Source organism: Lutra lutra, chromosome 2 (genome assembly GCF_902655055.1).
Source record: "Lutra lutra chromosome 2, mLutLut1.2, whole genome shotgun sequence".
In the NCBI taxonomy this organism is placed as follows: domain Eukaryota; kingdom Metazoa; phylum Chordata; class Mammalia; order Carnivora; family Mustelidae; genus Lutra; species Lutra lutra.
In genome coordinates, this window is record NC_062279.1 from 189,598,276 (window position 1) to 189,612,720 (window position 14,445).

Genomic DNA, 14,445 nt, shown 5'->3' on the forward strand with positions numbered 1-14,445 from the left:
ATGAAGGTGTTATATTGCCTTAATTTACTTTGAAATTCTTCAGTAAACAGCGTCCAACATTAATGTGTGTTTTCTGGCTTGCATCTACTTATCTCAGAGAAGTTACTTAATAGACATAGAAATACACACTCTAAAAATGGTTACTTGTTTCTTGAACAACTCTGATTCAGAATGCATGCTCTTATTTAGCCTCCTTTGCTCATTGCTGGCAGGTTGGTGAAGGTGAGGGAGAGATGATGACAGAAGAGAAGCAGAGTCAGGACTGTGGGAAGGACCTTCCTACCTTTCTCTTTTGCTTGTGTTAACACTCTGGGAGGCTAGGGCTGGGGTAGGAGTAGCAACCTACACCAAAAGTGAAATGGGATAGGGAGTCATTTTATGGAGGGAGAATCACCAGTGACAGCCGAAAAGATCCTAAGAGAAGGAAGCTGAAGTTTCAGCTGAACAGCATCCAACGTCCAAATGCCCAAGACTGAAGATCCTTGTTTATCAAATACAGCTGAAGCATGTCCCACAACTTGAGAGAATGATCTGTGGAAGTAGAAAATTTGCTCTTTCCCACCAATCCTTTTAGTAACTTTTAATTTTTCCTCCCAGTATAGTAAAAAGCAAAACAGAAAGAATGAAAAGCCATGAAGGGATCATTGCAGCAAGAAGACGATGATGGGATAGACCCTCCATGAGGCTGTTCTTTGCCAGGCTGGTGTGAGAGCAGAAGGGGATCCCCTGTCAGGGAACTCTTTCAGTCTCCCAGGATTGGCCCCAGAATTACTAACATAGTTTATCCCTAAAAGCTAAAAAGAACTTTACTGTATCTACATATGTGCTTATGCTAGAGGGTGGTAATTGGTTTAACAAAAATTCACTGTGTTCTCCTCTGACATGCTAAATAAGGATATTGAAGATTGAAGTCGGCTCACAATTTTCTGCCTAAGGGCTGACATTGATGAAGCTAGCTCTGTGGAGTTAGCAATAGTATCAACTTTGAGCTTGCTCTAGATACCATTGTACTCCTAGCCAACTGGATGCAACTGATCCCAAAAATGCCACTGTCTCCTAAACTGCTTCCATGAGAATCAATTTTAGCTCTTCCATCAATAATCCCCCACCTCACTGAGACTGGTAAAAGTAACTTGTAAGGTAACCTTTTCTCTTTTGCTTGTGTCAACCCTCTGGGAGGCCAGGACTGGGGCAGTAGCAGCAGCCTTCAGCAAAGTAGCAAAATGGGATGGGGAATAAATTTAGGGAGGAAGAATCACCAGTGACAGCAAATACCATTGCATGTGCCTTGAATCATGTACTTAGGAGAATCTACTACTTTGCTAAGCTCCCAAGAATAAGTTGCATGATAGGTTTGGCCTGCTTGCTGGTACAGAATTAATATAGCAACTTGCTGTCACCTGGTACTCCACCTAGTAGAGAGATTACGAGAGAGGTGAATTAGACTCTTATCTCTAATTTCTGAAGTCTATGAATATCTACCCAAATCAGTTCATATTGTAAATGGCCAAATTGACTTAATTTAGCTTACAAAAGCTGAGGATCGTGAAGATGACTGACTGACTTAATTCACCGTCTGTCTGGTAATGTACCTCTCAACATAGAGGACATGATATTGAATTAACCATATTGCAAGAATTTGACTTGATACTTCTAAACATGGAAACTTTTTTTCTTTTCTTTTTCCAAAAGTTGAAATTGTAAATGATTCCCAGGGAGAGAAGTCATATTACCCAACTTCACATGGAATGGTATTATAATCCAGCCAGAATTAAAATCAAGTAATTTGTGGGGCAGCTGGGTGGCTTAGTGGGTTAAAGCCTCTGCCTTTGGCTGGGGTCATGATCCCAGGGTTCTGGGATTGAGCCCCGCATCGGGCTCTCTGCTCGGCGGGGAGCCTGCTCCCTCCCCCCTCTGCCTGCCTCTCTGCCAACTTGTGATCTCTGTCTGTCAAATAAATACATAAAATCTTTAAAAAAAATTTAAAAAATCAAGTAATTTGTAATGAGAAAATCAACTGTCCAGGAGACTAAGCTGTTTTAATAGTGAGATCAGTATATTCTCTCCCCAGAAGAAAGAGTCCTGTCAGAAAAATTATAATCAGAAGCCTAAAAAAGCACCAGAAGTTAATGGATTAATGAATTAATGGTTAAACCAATACAGGCAATATTTGTTCCATAACCACATAGGAATCAGAGCGTTCATATTTTCAGTTCCAGGACACTTGTTTTAAGCATACATGAATGAGCACATTGGAAATATCTGGGAATTGGATGACCCTTTTCTATGAGATCATGTACCCAACTCCTGGCCTGGTATTTCCCAAAACAGGGTCAATATCAATGATTAGATTTTTGATAATTAATTATAGTAACTCTGAACTACACTAATTACTTCAAATTATAATCCCAGACTGTTGTTCCACACAGCCTGATTGATGTACTAGGTGTTTATAAATGTCTCAGGGAGATACTTTGGCTGTATTGTTGTTTTATTCCCACCATTTGCTTAAAACTGAGTAAATAAATTTGATGAATTTAAGTCTTAAAGATCACTTTCACTGTAGTTTTCATTTTGTCTGGGGCCTCCACACTGTTCCACGCAGCTAATAACAATAATGCACAAGTAGGTGATCGTTCATTCATACTTTCTTATTCAGGTTCAGTTTCTTTCCTCTCATTTTTAAATCTATCTTCTTTTCTTCTTATGGTTTCCCTAGAAACTGTTGGAAGATAAGATAGGAATGTACTAATGAACATGCAATATCATATAATCTACGGGATATAAAAGAGGAAGGAAAAACATATTGGCATTTTCCTTTCTCTGATTTTTCTGGAAAGAATGAAAATAGAACTATTCTTGCAACTTTCACCAAGGTATACTTGGTGGCCCCATGTTCTGATTTTGTTGCATCATCTATGACTTATTGTAAATACATTTACCATTTCGGTCATTAGTAGATACATATCTTCACAAATCAGTTGCACAATGATTTGACCATGTCTTGAGCTACAAAATCAGTGGAGTGCTCTCATTTTGATTCTCTCAGAATGCCACAGACATCTCAGAGTTTACCACTGTCTTGCTTTCGTCCTCATGCTGCCAAGAATGTGTTTAATGTTTTATTCAAGTGTAGGATTCTTCTGATTGTTAAACCTGCATTAGGGTGTAGTCTGAGGCCAACATTTCCTGACAGGCCTCCTACAGAGTATGTCACAAATGATGGCAGACACGTAATGTTCATAGCAATATGGCAGCTGCCAGAGGGAAGCAAATAATAAGCTCTAAAAATGCCAAATTTAACTTAAAAAGAAATCTATAATTCTCACAAGGTAAGAACCCTGCCTCACCACAGAATTTTCAGAACAATATGCTGAGGCATGTGGATTCATGTGCCCTTGAAACTGACTCTGAATAAATCTGTGTTAGATACAAAGATCATTTAAAACCCTCTTTTGTTTTGGCCTCTAAGTTCTAATCAGACAGAAAGTGGCACATTTTGGAGAGGTGGTTAGCTTTTGAGCCAATTACCAATATCAGTCCTGTGGGGAACTGACCTTTGCAAAGAAATTTTCAAACAACTCATAAAGGTGTCTCATGGTAATCCTCTGCCAGACAGAACCTGAGTAGAGTACAGGATGTTTAGAATTTTCATGTCTCACATAAAAGAATATCATAATTCTGTGGATGGCTTTGTCAACTGGGGTTCATTAATTCTGATCACAACTATATTTTAAAATCCTTAAAGCCTAAAGTGACTACAAAAAATGTAGCCAGTTTCATAGACAAATCTCCCATGTTTCATAAAGTATTAAGTATTTTACCCAAATGTTTCAAATTGTATATTTTTCTATGTGCTTATCATTTTAATGAAGGTCTCATATTTGTTATTTTTTAGCCTTTCAAAGAGACTATACAAACCATTTTTAAAATACATATGTGTGTGCATTTTCTTTAGACAACGTTCTTAGATCTAATTAGATTTGCTAATGGATCTGTAACAGTCAAAATTGAGTAAACACTGCAGGAAATGTTCCTTACATACTTAAATACAATTGTTATTTCTGTTCTTCGTATTCAATAAGATCTCTTCTTTCTGGTTTTATTTTTGGATAACAGTATCATGCATCAACACTTCAGAATATCATCTCTGGAGTCTGACTGTCTGGCTTTGAACTCTGTTTCATCACTTACATCTGTCTGTGCCACGTGGACAAGATTACTCACATTTTCAGATCCACAGTTTTCTCATCTATAAACTGAGAGTAATAGTGGTATTTTTCTTGGTAATTTTGAGGATTCAGTGAAGTGATGTACGTAAGCACTTAGCTCAATGTTTGGCATATAGCAGAGGTTATGATTATTTGAAGGATCTGGAGATGAAATTTTACCGAAATGTATGCTAGAATTTTAAAGTGAAAAAAATGTAAACTTATCTGTTATTTTCCTCCTTTTGCATTCCATCTCCATATCAAGTGACCTTTACCATTAATGTACATTTACCACTCATCCCCATAATGCTACCTAAGACATCTCCAACATCCAGGATTGCACCATTTTGAAATAATAAATTCAGCTACTCTACTGCCTGACTTTGACTTAAATTCTTTCCAGCCATTTCCCTCATTTATTCCGCTGTAACTGCTCCTCAAACTCATAGGACAACCAGCTTCTTTGACTCCTTCTTTACATTGAGTTTTCTCTTTTTTGCTTCCTGGTGGTCAATTATATCGCCCTTCTGCTGTATATATGTGCATAAGCCATAAACAACTTACACTGGACTTTCTATATGCTGCTATAAAAAATGAATAAACAAATACCAATTTACAAATAGGTGAACAAAGTTAATAAAAACTGTCAAGAACATATTATTTAAATACTGTTTTTTAAAAAATTTGAATATTAGACGACACACAACTTTATCTCTTTTTTGTTGTTGTTTACTAAATGAGACATTGTATTTTAACTTTTTCTTTTATTCTGGTTTTATTTTAGAATGATTATTGCTTGAATGAAAAAAATTAATGCATGTAGGAGTCCATTTGGAGTGTGACTTAGTAATTTGGACCACCTAGACAACTTAAGTTTTTCATTTTATATCGTTTTCAAGAAAATATGCTAGAATATCTGAACTTTAATATTACAACAAAGACAACTAGAGTGAAGATATATCTATCTATATCCTCTATTATGAGGTATATTTAATATTGTGCTCATCAACTATTAATAAAGTATTAATACTGTGCTCATAAAGTAGTATAAGATTGACTCAGTGTATAACTTTGATGTAGGTAAAATTAAACCCTCCCCAAACTCTTTATTAAAAGAAAAGGTTTAAATTCAATAATTCTGTGAATTTGCGTCTATATGCTATTTTTATCTCATAACTATTTGCATTGATTATCTCACAACAGTGTGTGTGCTTCATCTTAATTTTTTTTTTTTTCAAGCATCAGCAGGGAAAAGACATTCCCCCAAACCTAAAAATCCTCCAGTATAGTGTATTGATGGAAAATGGGTTGTGGAATTGATACAACTGGTTGCACAGTAAGCAAGGTATATAAACATTCTGGTAATTTGTCCATCTGAAAACAAACCTAACTTAGACATTGTTGAGAGGTATACTTGGGGGCCCTGTGTTCTGATTTTGTTGGTATTGCTAAGATGAAACCTACTTGCACTGGATTTCAAACACTTTTTGTTTAATATACTGTTGGATCCTATTAGCTAGGATCTTGTTGAGATTCTTAGCATCCATATTCATCGGGTATTGGTCTGAAATTCTCCTTTTTGGTGGAGTCTTTGCCTGGTTTGGGGATTAGTGTAATGCTGGCCTCATAAAAAGAGTCTGCTAGATGTTTTCCTTCTGTTTCTATTTTTTGAAACAACTTCAGGAGAATAGGTATTATTTCTTCTTTGAATGTTTGGTAGAATTCTCCAGGGTATCTGTCAGGTCCTGGACTCTTGTTTTCTGGAAGATTTTTGATCACTGCTTCAATCTTGTTACTAGATATTGGTCTATTCAGGTTGTCAATTTCTTCCTGATTGAGTTTTGGAAGTTTATAGGTTTCCAGGAATGCATCCATTTCATCTAGGTTGCTTAACTTATTGGCATATAACTGTTGATAATAATTTCTGATCATTGTTTTTATTTCCTTGGTGTTAGTCATGATCTCTCTCTTTTCATTCATGATTTTATTAATTTGGGTCCTCTTTCATTTTTTTGTGGATTAGTTTGGCCAATGGTTTATTGATCTTATTGATTCTTTCAAAAAACCAGCTTCTTGTTTCATTGATGTGTTCTACTGTATCTCTAGTTTCTATCTCATTGAACTCTGCTCTAGTCTTGATTAATTCCCTTCTTGTGTGTGGGGTTGGCTTAATTTGTTGTTGATTCCCCAGTTCTTTAAGGTGTAAAGAGATCTGGTGTGTTCTGGATTTTTCAGGGTTTTTTTGTTTGTTTGTTTTTTGTTTTTGAGGGAGGTTTGGATGGCTATGTATTTCCCCCTTAGGACGACCTTCGCCATATCTCATAGATTTTGAACTAAAGTGTCTTCATTCTCATTGGTTTCCATGAAGTGTTTAAGTTCTTTTTTGATTTCCCAGTTAATCCAAACATTCTTAAGCAGGGTGGTCTTTAGCTTCCAAGTGTTTGAATTCCTTCCAAACTTTTTCTTGTGGTTGATTTCCAGTTTCAAAGCATTCTGGTCTGAGAATATGTGGGTAATAATCTCAATCTTTTGGTATAGGTTGAGCACTGATTTGTGACCCAGTATGTGGTCACAATATTCTGGAGAAAGTTCCATGTGCATATGAGAAAAATGAGTACTCTATTGTTTTAAGGTGGAATGTTCTGTGTATATCTATGAGGTCCATGTGGTTCAATGTATCATTTAACACTTGTTTCTTTATGGGGTTTTCTGCTTGGATGTTCTCTCTATTACTGAGCGTGACATGTTAAGGTCCCCTAGTGTATTCATATCAATATGACTCTTTATCTAGATTAACGGTTGTCTTATCTAATTGGCTGCTCGTGTATTAGGGGCATAAATATTTATAATTGTTAGATCTTCTTGGAGGATAGACCCTTTAAGAATGATGTAGTATCCTTCTTTATCTCTGACTACAGTCTTTAGTTTAAAAATCTAATTTACCTGATATAAGAATCACTACTCTAGCTTTCTTTTGAAGCCCATTGGCATGAAAGATTCTTCTCCATTCCTTCACTCTCAGTCTGGATGTATCCTTAGATTCAAAATGGTCTCTTGTAGACAACATATGGATGGGTCTGTCATTTTATCCAATCTGCAACCCTGTGCCATTTTATGGGAGTGTTTAGGCTGTTCACATTGTGATTATTGAAAGAAGTTTTTATTGACATCATGTTGCCTGCAAAGTCCTTGCTTCTATAGATTGTCTGTAAATTTCTGTCCTATGACACTCTTGGGTTCTTTCTTCTTTTATAGAACCCCCCTTAATATTTCTTGTAGTGCCAGCTTGGTTGTCACATACTCTTTTAAACTTTACTGTTCTTGGAAGCTCTTTATTTCTCCATCCATTTTGAATGTCAAACGTCCTAGATAAAGTATTCTTGGCTGCATGTTCTTCTCATTTAGTGCCCTGAATATGTCTTGCCAGCCCTTTCTGACTTGCCAGGTTTATATGGACAGGTCTGATGTTATTCTGATGGACCTTCCTCTGTAGGTAAGGAATCTCTTCCTCCTAGCTGCTCTCAAGTATGATTCTTCAGTTTCACAATTAAGTGTCTCGAGGTCTTTCAAGGTTCGTTGATCTTGGGGGAGTGATCTTTCTGCTTCTAGGTCCCAAACACTGGTTCCATTCCCCAGATTGGGAAAATTTTCATTGAGAATTTGTTCAACTCCAGCTTCCAGTCTTCTTTCTTTCTCCTCCACCTCAGGGATCTCAGTAATTCTGACATTGGAACATTTCATGGTGTCATTTATTTCCCTAATTCTGTTTTCCTGGCTTCTAAGCTGTTTCTTCCAGGCCTCCTTCTGATCCTTTTTCTTTATCAGTTTGTCCTCTAGAACACTAATTCTATCTTCTGCCTCACTTACTCTAGCTGTTGGACAATTTAGATTAGATTGGATCTCATTGATAGCATTTTTAACTTCTTCCTGGGTGACTTTCATTTCTGCCTTAATTGATTCCATGTTGTAGTTAGTGGTTTTCTCCAACCTAGCCATTCCCTGGATAATGTTACTCTGAATTCTCTTTCTGACATAGTATTCACGTCCATATCCAATAGCTCTGATGGTGAGGGCACAGTCTCTGAATTTTTCCTCTGTTGGCATTCCTTCTCCTAGGCATTTTGGTTAGAGGTGGTTGAGGGAATATATAGCTGAATATATCAACCATGATCCAGGCAAGATGCACCATGGAATACTTCTGAACAATCAAATTCACCACAAGAAAGAAAGAAAAAAAGAAAAAGAGAGAAAGAGAGAGACAGGAAAAAAAAAAAGAGAGAGAGAGAGAGAGAAAGAAGACCCAGCCAGAATGTGCCCCAAAGGCAAGATTTATAAGGTATACAAAAAAAAAAAAAAACAAAAAACACCAAGAAAAGTAAATGACAAGGAAAAAAAAAAAAAAAGAACCCAGCCAAGATGAATGCCAAGTCTAAGATTTATATAATACCAGAACAAAAACAAATACACAGAAACATTGACAGAAGAAAAAGATGGTGGAAGGGTGGTTATAAATCCTCAATGTGGGCGAGGAAGGTTATTTTGATTCTTCCTGGGTGTATCTTGATATCTTTGTTAAAGGACTCAACTTTCCAGAGATAAAGGAGATTAAAACGGGTTTATATATAGGGGTAGTATTGATTAGGGAAAGAGGATTACCTTGAAGCTTATATCTACATGTATATTTAAAAAAATAGAAAAGCAAAAGAAAAACACAGGTGTATGTATGAAAAAAATTCAAGTTAAAAGGTTATTATGGAATAAGTTGTCTTGAACCTCTTGTAATGGTAAATAGGTTAAAAAAATTCAAAAGAACAAGAATAGTGAGAATAAATTAAAAATAAAAGTTGTATCTATGAAATATACAGGTTTTAGGGCAATACTGGGAGCTCAATATCTAGTTTTCCCCTGATATAGGGGTTTTACATTTTTATGGGGACCCTGTGGTGGTTGTCCTCTCATTCTTATGGCTGGCTTTCTGGAAGAGGGGCCTTCCACATTGTTTTCCAGTCAGTCTTGCTTGAGTCCTTCTGCCCCCTATCAAGGGGCTGGGCTTTGTGGAAACTGGTTTTTCAGGCTTTTGTTCTCTGGAGGTTTTTGTTCTTTCATGGCTTTTTGCAGGTTTAGTGGTAATCAAATTGGACCCAGACATCTGCCTCAGAGAGAAGCCTCAGTCTGCTCCCCTCTGGGTGGTCCAGAACACATAGACTCCCCTTCTGCAAACTCCACTGAGTCATGCAACCTCCCATAGGCAGTATATCCCCAGCCACTATCTCAGGGGGTGCCTAGAGTGCCTGCTTGTCTCTGCACCCCTGTGACCCTATAACCACAAAGAATATTGGCCGAGGGAAACCGCTTCCAGTAGCTGCCTTTGCTGCGACTGCTGTCTGGTATCCAGACCACCCAAGAAATCCCAACCAGAGATAGCTGAGATTTTTAAGCCTGGGCTGAGAGTTTTCAGACTCTCAGCCAGTCCTAAAGACCACTGGCTAGCACCCATATGGAGCTCTCTCAGGCACTGGTGGGGAGTGTGCTTCAGTTCCTGGTCATGCAGTGTACATGCAGAGTGCAAAAGGCTGTGGTTCAAGAGATGCTGGTTGGTGTCCACCCTCATGCATGCTGGCAAAAGTGCACCTCACCCAGTGTGTTGCAAGCACTGGAAACTGAGGAGCTCAGGGACCATGGCCTAGAGTCTTTGCTCCACTCTTTCTGGCTTGGGTAGTCACTGGCGGTGGCCATCTTGGGTCTGTGGGCTTAGACCTGTGCCCATGACCACCTGATTCCACCAGTTGCCCCTTAAGATCTTTAGCTCTTTTTGAGTGTTTTTAACCAGACTCCAAGTTAATTCTGGTCCCCAGTCACAGGGCACTCTCATATTGGAGTATTATTTTCCAATGGGTCACTTCTGATAGCTCCCACCCCCTTATGTTTATCCTCTGATATCAGTCCAATGGTTCCCCATATACTATACCTCTTCACTGCAGTCTTTTGACCCTGTAGAGATACAGAAGTGTATAATCCTACATTTCAGGCTGATTTCATGGATGTTCAGAGTGTTCTGGTAGATAATTAGCTCATTTAGGGAATGAGATGAAACAGGGTCTCCTACTTTACCATCTTGCCCCTCTCTGTTTGTTTATTTTTTTGTTTGATACTTTTTGTATTTAACACCCATTGTTCTAGACAAAGTAGACAACAGTTTTCCATCATTCAGACACCAACAGATTAAAACTGGGAGGGAATATTGCCATATTGGTATTGCACTCAACTTGAATTCAACTCAGAATCTTACTATACTTATTCTGGGTGACTCATGACTCTCCATTGTGCCTGGTAAAAACAAACAAACAAACAAACAAACAAACAAACAAAAAATTGTGTTGTCTTTTACTCTCATCACATGTAGGATTGATCCTTAATTTTTCAAGTTCCATAAGTTACAATTGGTTAAAAAGATTAATATCAGCACTTCATTTTAACTCTAAAATAAATAAAACATATATTCTCATCCCATCTTACCACACCCTCCTTTGGACGAGACACATTTCTCTATAATTGGGTGTCTTCTTGCCAGTATTTTTTTTTTCTTTCCTTTCCAATCAATGTCTTAAGATTGTTGTAGAGGGTATGGTTTTGCTTTAGTTACTGAAATTTCAGCATTTCTCCTTTCTTTTTCTCCAGAAGTCAATTTAATGTTAAGACCTTACCTGTGGAATTGGTGCTTTTGTGAAAATGTGTCTGAGAGGAATAAAAAGAAAAGCAGGAAAGAGTTTTGATGAAACAAATTTTTGAAGGAGTAATAAGAAAACCATAAAGCCAAAGCTTATTTTCCTTTCTATACCTGGAATGCCTTCTTATTTTTCTTTAATCTACAAGTGTTTTAACTTTAAGCAACACAATCTTAATGAGAATCAGAGAATAAAAAAAAAGTTAATTCAAAAAACTAATGGAAGTTCAGGAATTAAACAGATGTTAGGGATGAACAGAAATTTTGAAAAAACCTGATAATATCTCTATTGAATATGTTTTTCTCTTCATCTTCCTTTCATTCTTTCAGAATGACAGCCTCCTTGTGTTTATAAATAAAGCTCAGAAGACTTCTAATGAAGATGTGCCAGCCTTATCATTGAAGGAAATGAAAAAAAAATTGAAGAATTAGTATTTTAATCCCAAATTTAGGATTCCTATTAGAGAGGTTCAGATTTGGTTAGATATCCATCCTGGAAATAAGAATTTGTGACCTGAGTATGTAGTGTGGTTCACAAGTATATATACAGACCAATCAGTGTGGCCAGGAAAGCAGAGGAAAAAGAAAAAAAAAAAAACTGGATAAAAAGCCTGATAATTAGGCTCACAAAATTATTGGAGGACTGAAATGTGCATAAAATTATTTTTTTGTAGTGTACCAGAGAAAACTTTGTTATAGTTGACATTTGAATGAGCCTGGAAAAAAGGACTGGATTTGTTTAGGTGGAACGAAGAGTGAAAGGGAATGTCAAATACAAGTATCAATATGAATATGTGGTGGAAGTGAGGCAGGCAGACAAAGATATTTAAATGATTGAACAGGGAAGTGGGATACCTGTAGGTGGACACTGGAGAATGAGATTGGAAATAATTTGACTCAAAGCCTTGGAGAATTTTCAATTACAACCAAGGAAACTGCATTTATTTTTTAAAATATTGAAGAAGGATTGGTAATTTTTGATCAGATAATAATGAAATCATTGGAGACTTGACACAGACAATTGTTAGAATCAAGATGAAAGGTAATAAATGTATAAACTAGGAGACGGGGTGGAAATAAATATGACATATTGTGTGAAAATATTGTGGAAGAAAGATAAATTATAATTGGTAACGCACCATAGTGAAAAACAAGGCAGACACAGGTTTTGAGTCTAGGTGACTGGATAGATGCAGGTATCACGTGCAGACATAAGAAAAATATGAAACTAAGAAAGGGAAGATGCATCATATTTTTTAGGAAGTCATAGGATATCTGGAGCTACACAGAAGGAGGAACTGAAAATTCAGGAATGGAAAACACATAAGTCAAGGCTAGAAACACAGATTTGGCAGTCATGCACACAGAGGTGAACACTGAATTCAGTTCTAGTAAGATGGTTCAGATTAAATTTATGGAGAAAGATGAGAAGACTTAGATCTATGGGCAAGTTTCTAATTATTAGTATTCATTGTAGAGTAATAATAAAGTAAGGTAAAATTTTTGCAATAAATAAGGTGTTCTAATCAAAACAATGTTTGAGTTATAAAATATCCTAATGGAACATAGTGGTAGATATCAGATTTGACTTACATTCTTCTTCCAAAACAACTTATCTTTTTGAAAATTTTTCATTGATGTGAATTCTTAGTCAACAATAAAAACCATTTAGCTCCCTTATGGGTGCTCTGTTACGAGGTTTGGACGTTGTCCCTCCACCCCAAAAACCCCACCTCCCATGATTACAATAACTTGCTAAGGTGATTGTCAAACTTTCAAAGGAAGATGCTGGAAATGGGTATGAGAATATAATGTAATCCACACTTGGAGTTTTTCTTAATTTGCTATGGAAAATTCATTTATCTGTTCATTTAGCAAACAAGTAGTGATTATCTATTGTGTGCTTTTCTTATTGGTTGTAGTTTATTTGCTTATCAAACTAGACTCTTACCACTTAGAGGAAATATACGCAAAATTATTTTAAAATACTGAGTTCCTTCAAGGTTAATAAAGTAATTCTTAAAGAAAACTAGCCAACTGTAGTTTGGGGAAAATTTTCAAACTGTTTTGAGGGTACTAATGCTGGATAATTTATCATAAGATTGTGACACTAATGTGAGAAAATTCTAAAAAAGCTTTAGAGGAAGAAATTTTTATTTCCTTACTCACTCAAAATATTTATGCCAAAATGTATGGAAATGAATGAGTATTTACAGAAATAGAAATTGAAATGTTTATGGTAGGTCATAAAAGTAATGCTCAACTTCATTCACATGCAATAATTATATATTTAAAACCATGTTATGCCTGTAAGGACAGGCTTTCCCACTTTCCTCCCCTGTGTCTTTTGAAGTCACAAAGCTTTAAATTTCTAGTTTTAAAGTTTTCACTCAAAATGTCATTTATTGCATGAGTTGCTTTCAGAATAATGCAGTTCATCATCTTATTACATATAGTATTTTAAGTTGTGTTAAAAAATGGCAAGTAGTTGGTAAGAAGATTAAAACAGTATCATATACATATATATGTATATATGGTACTATAAAGTTTAGAGTGAAAACAGCAGCATTTTGCTTCTCTCTTCCCTAGCCCAGGGCTGACCTACTCCCATACTCAGGGCTGACCACTTTCAAATATTTAATTATTATTCCTGGTGTTTATTTTCATATTTTATCTACAGTATGCTATGTTAGTAATTTCATATAACATTTCATGTTAGTTAGCAACTTCCTGTTAAAGAAGGGGAATTTTTATTATAATACCTCTCCCTCAACTTCAAATCCCTGCATGCTACCATCTATAATTATATGAGTATTTTTTGTTTGAATCAATGATTTTGTTTTTATTTTATTGACTATATATTTAAATTAATTGTTTCTGCAATAATATTAAAGCATACTTAGGTTTTCTTGATATGAAACTTACTGATTTTTCTGGCATTAGTGATTGCCTTGCATTTTGACTCGTTTGGTTTTCAATTAGCAATAATCGCACCTCAGATAAACCTCATTGACTATGATACTGCCACTGCACAAAGCTAGTTATCTTTGTATCTTAATTTAATTGCTTGAACTTGCTCCATCAGATATGATAGATACCTACCAATGTCATTTTGAAGTGTCTGAGCATATTACATAATTGGAGGGTTTAGTTTTTGATTTTGTTTTCTTCCTCCTAGAAGCTCCCTTCTTCCTGACACAATAAATCCTGTCTGTTCTCATTACCTGATGGCACACTATCATTCTAATATTTTCCTTCCTAAATTCTAGATCATCTTTTGTTGTTTTTTGGCATTGGATTTCCTGTTCCCTGGACTTCACATTTTATAATAGCTTCATATCAAAGGGAGGATGGAAAGTAAATATATATTGGGAATGTTTGTATTGCTGAGAATGTCTTCTATTCTTACTCTTAAACTTGACTGATACTTTTTTGGGTATATAATTTTAAAATGAAAATCATTTGCCTTTAGAAATTTTAGTCCTGCTATGAATGAGAAATCTGAGATAA

At 36.1% G+C, this 14,445-nt stretch overlaps 1 non-coding gene across 1 annotated transcript; it reads right to left on the reverse strand.

Moving 5' to 3' along the window:
* Positions 1-13,840: 13,840 nt before the first annotated feature.
* On the reverse strand, positions 13,841-13,974 carry LOC125094473 (U4 spliceosomal RNA). The gene has a single exon (XR_007125514.1). It is a non-coding gene; the product is annotated as a U4 spliceosomal RNA (small nuclear RNA).
* Positions 13,975-14,445: the final 471 nt, after the last annotated feature.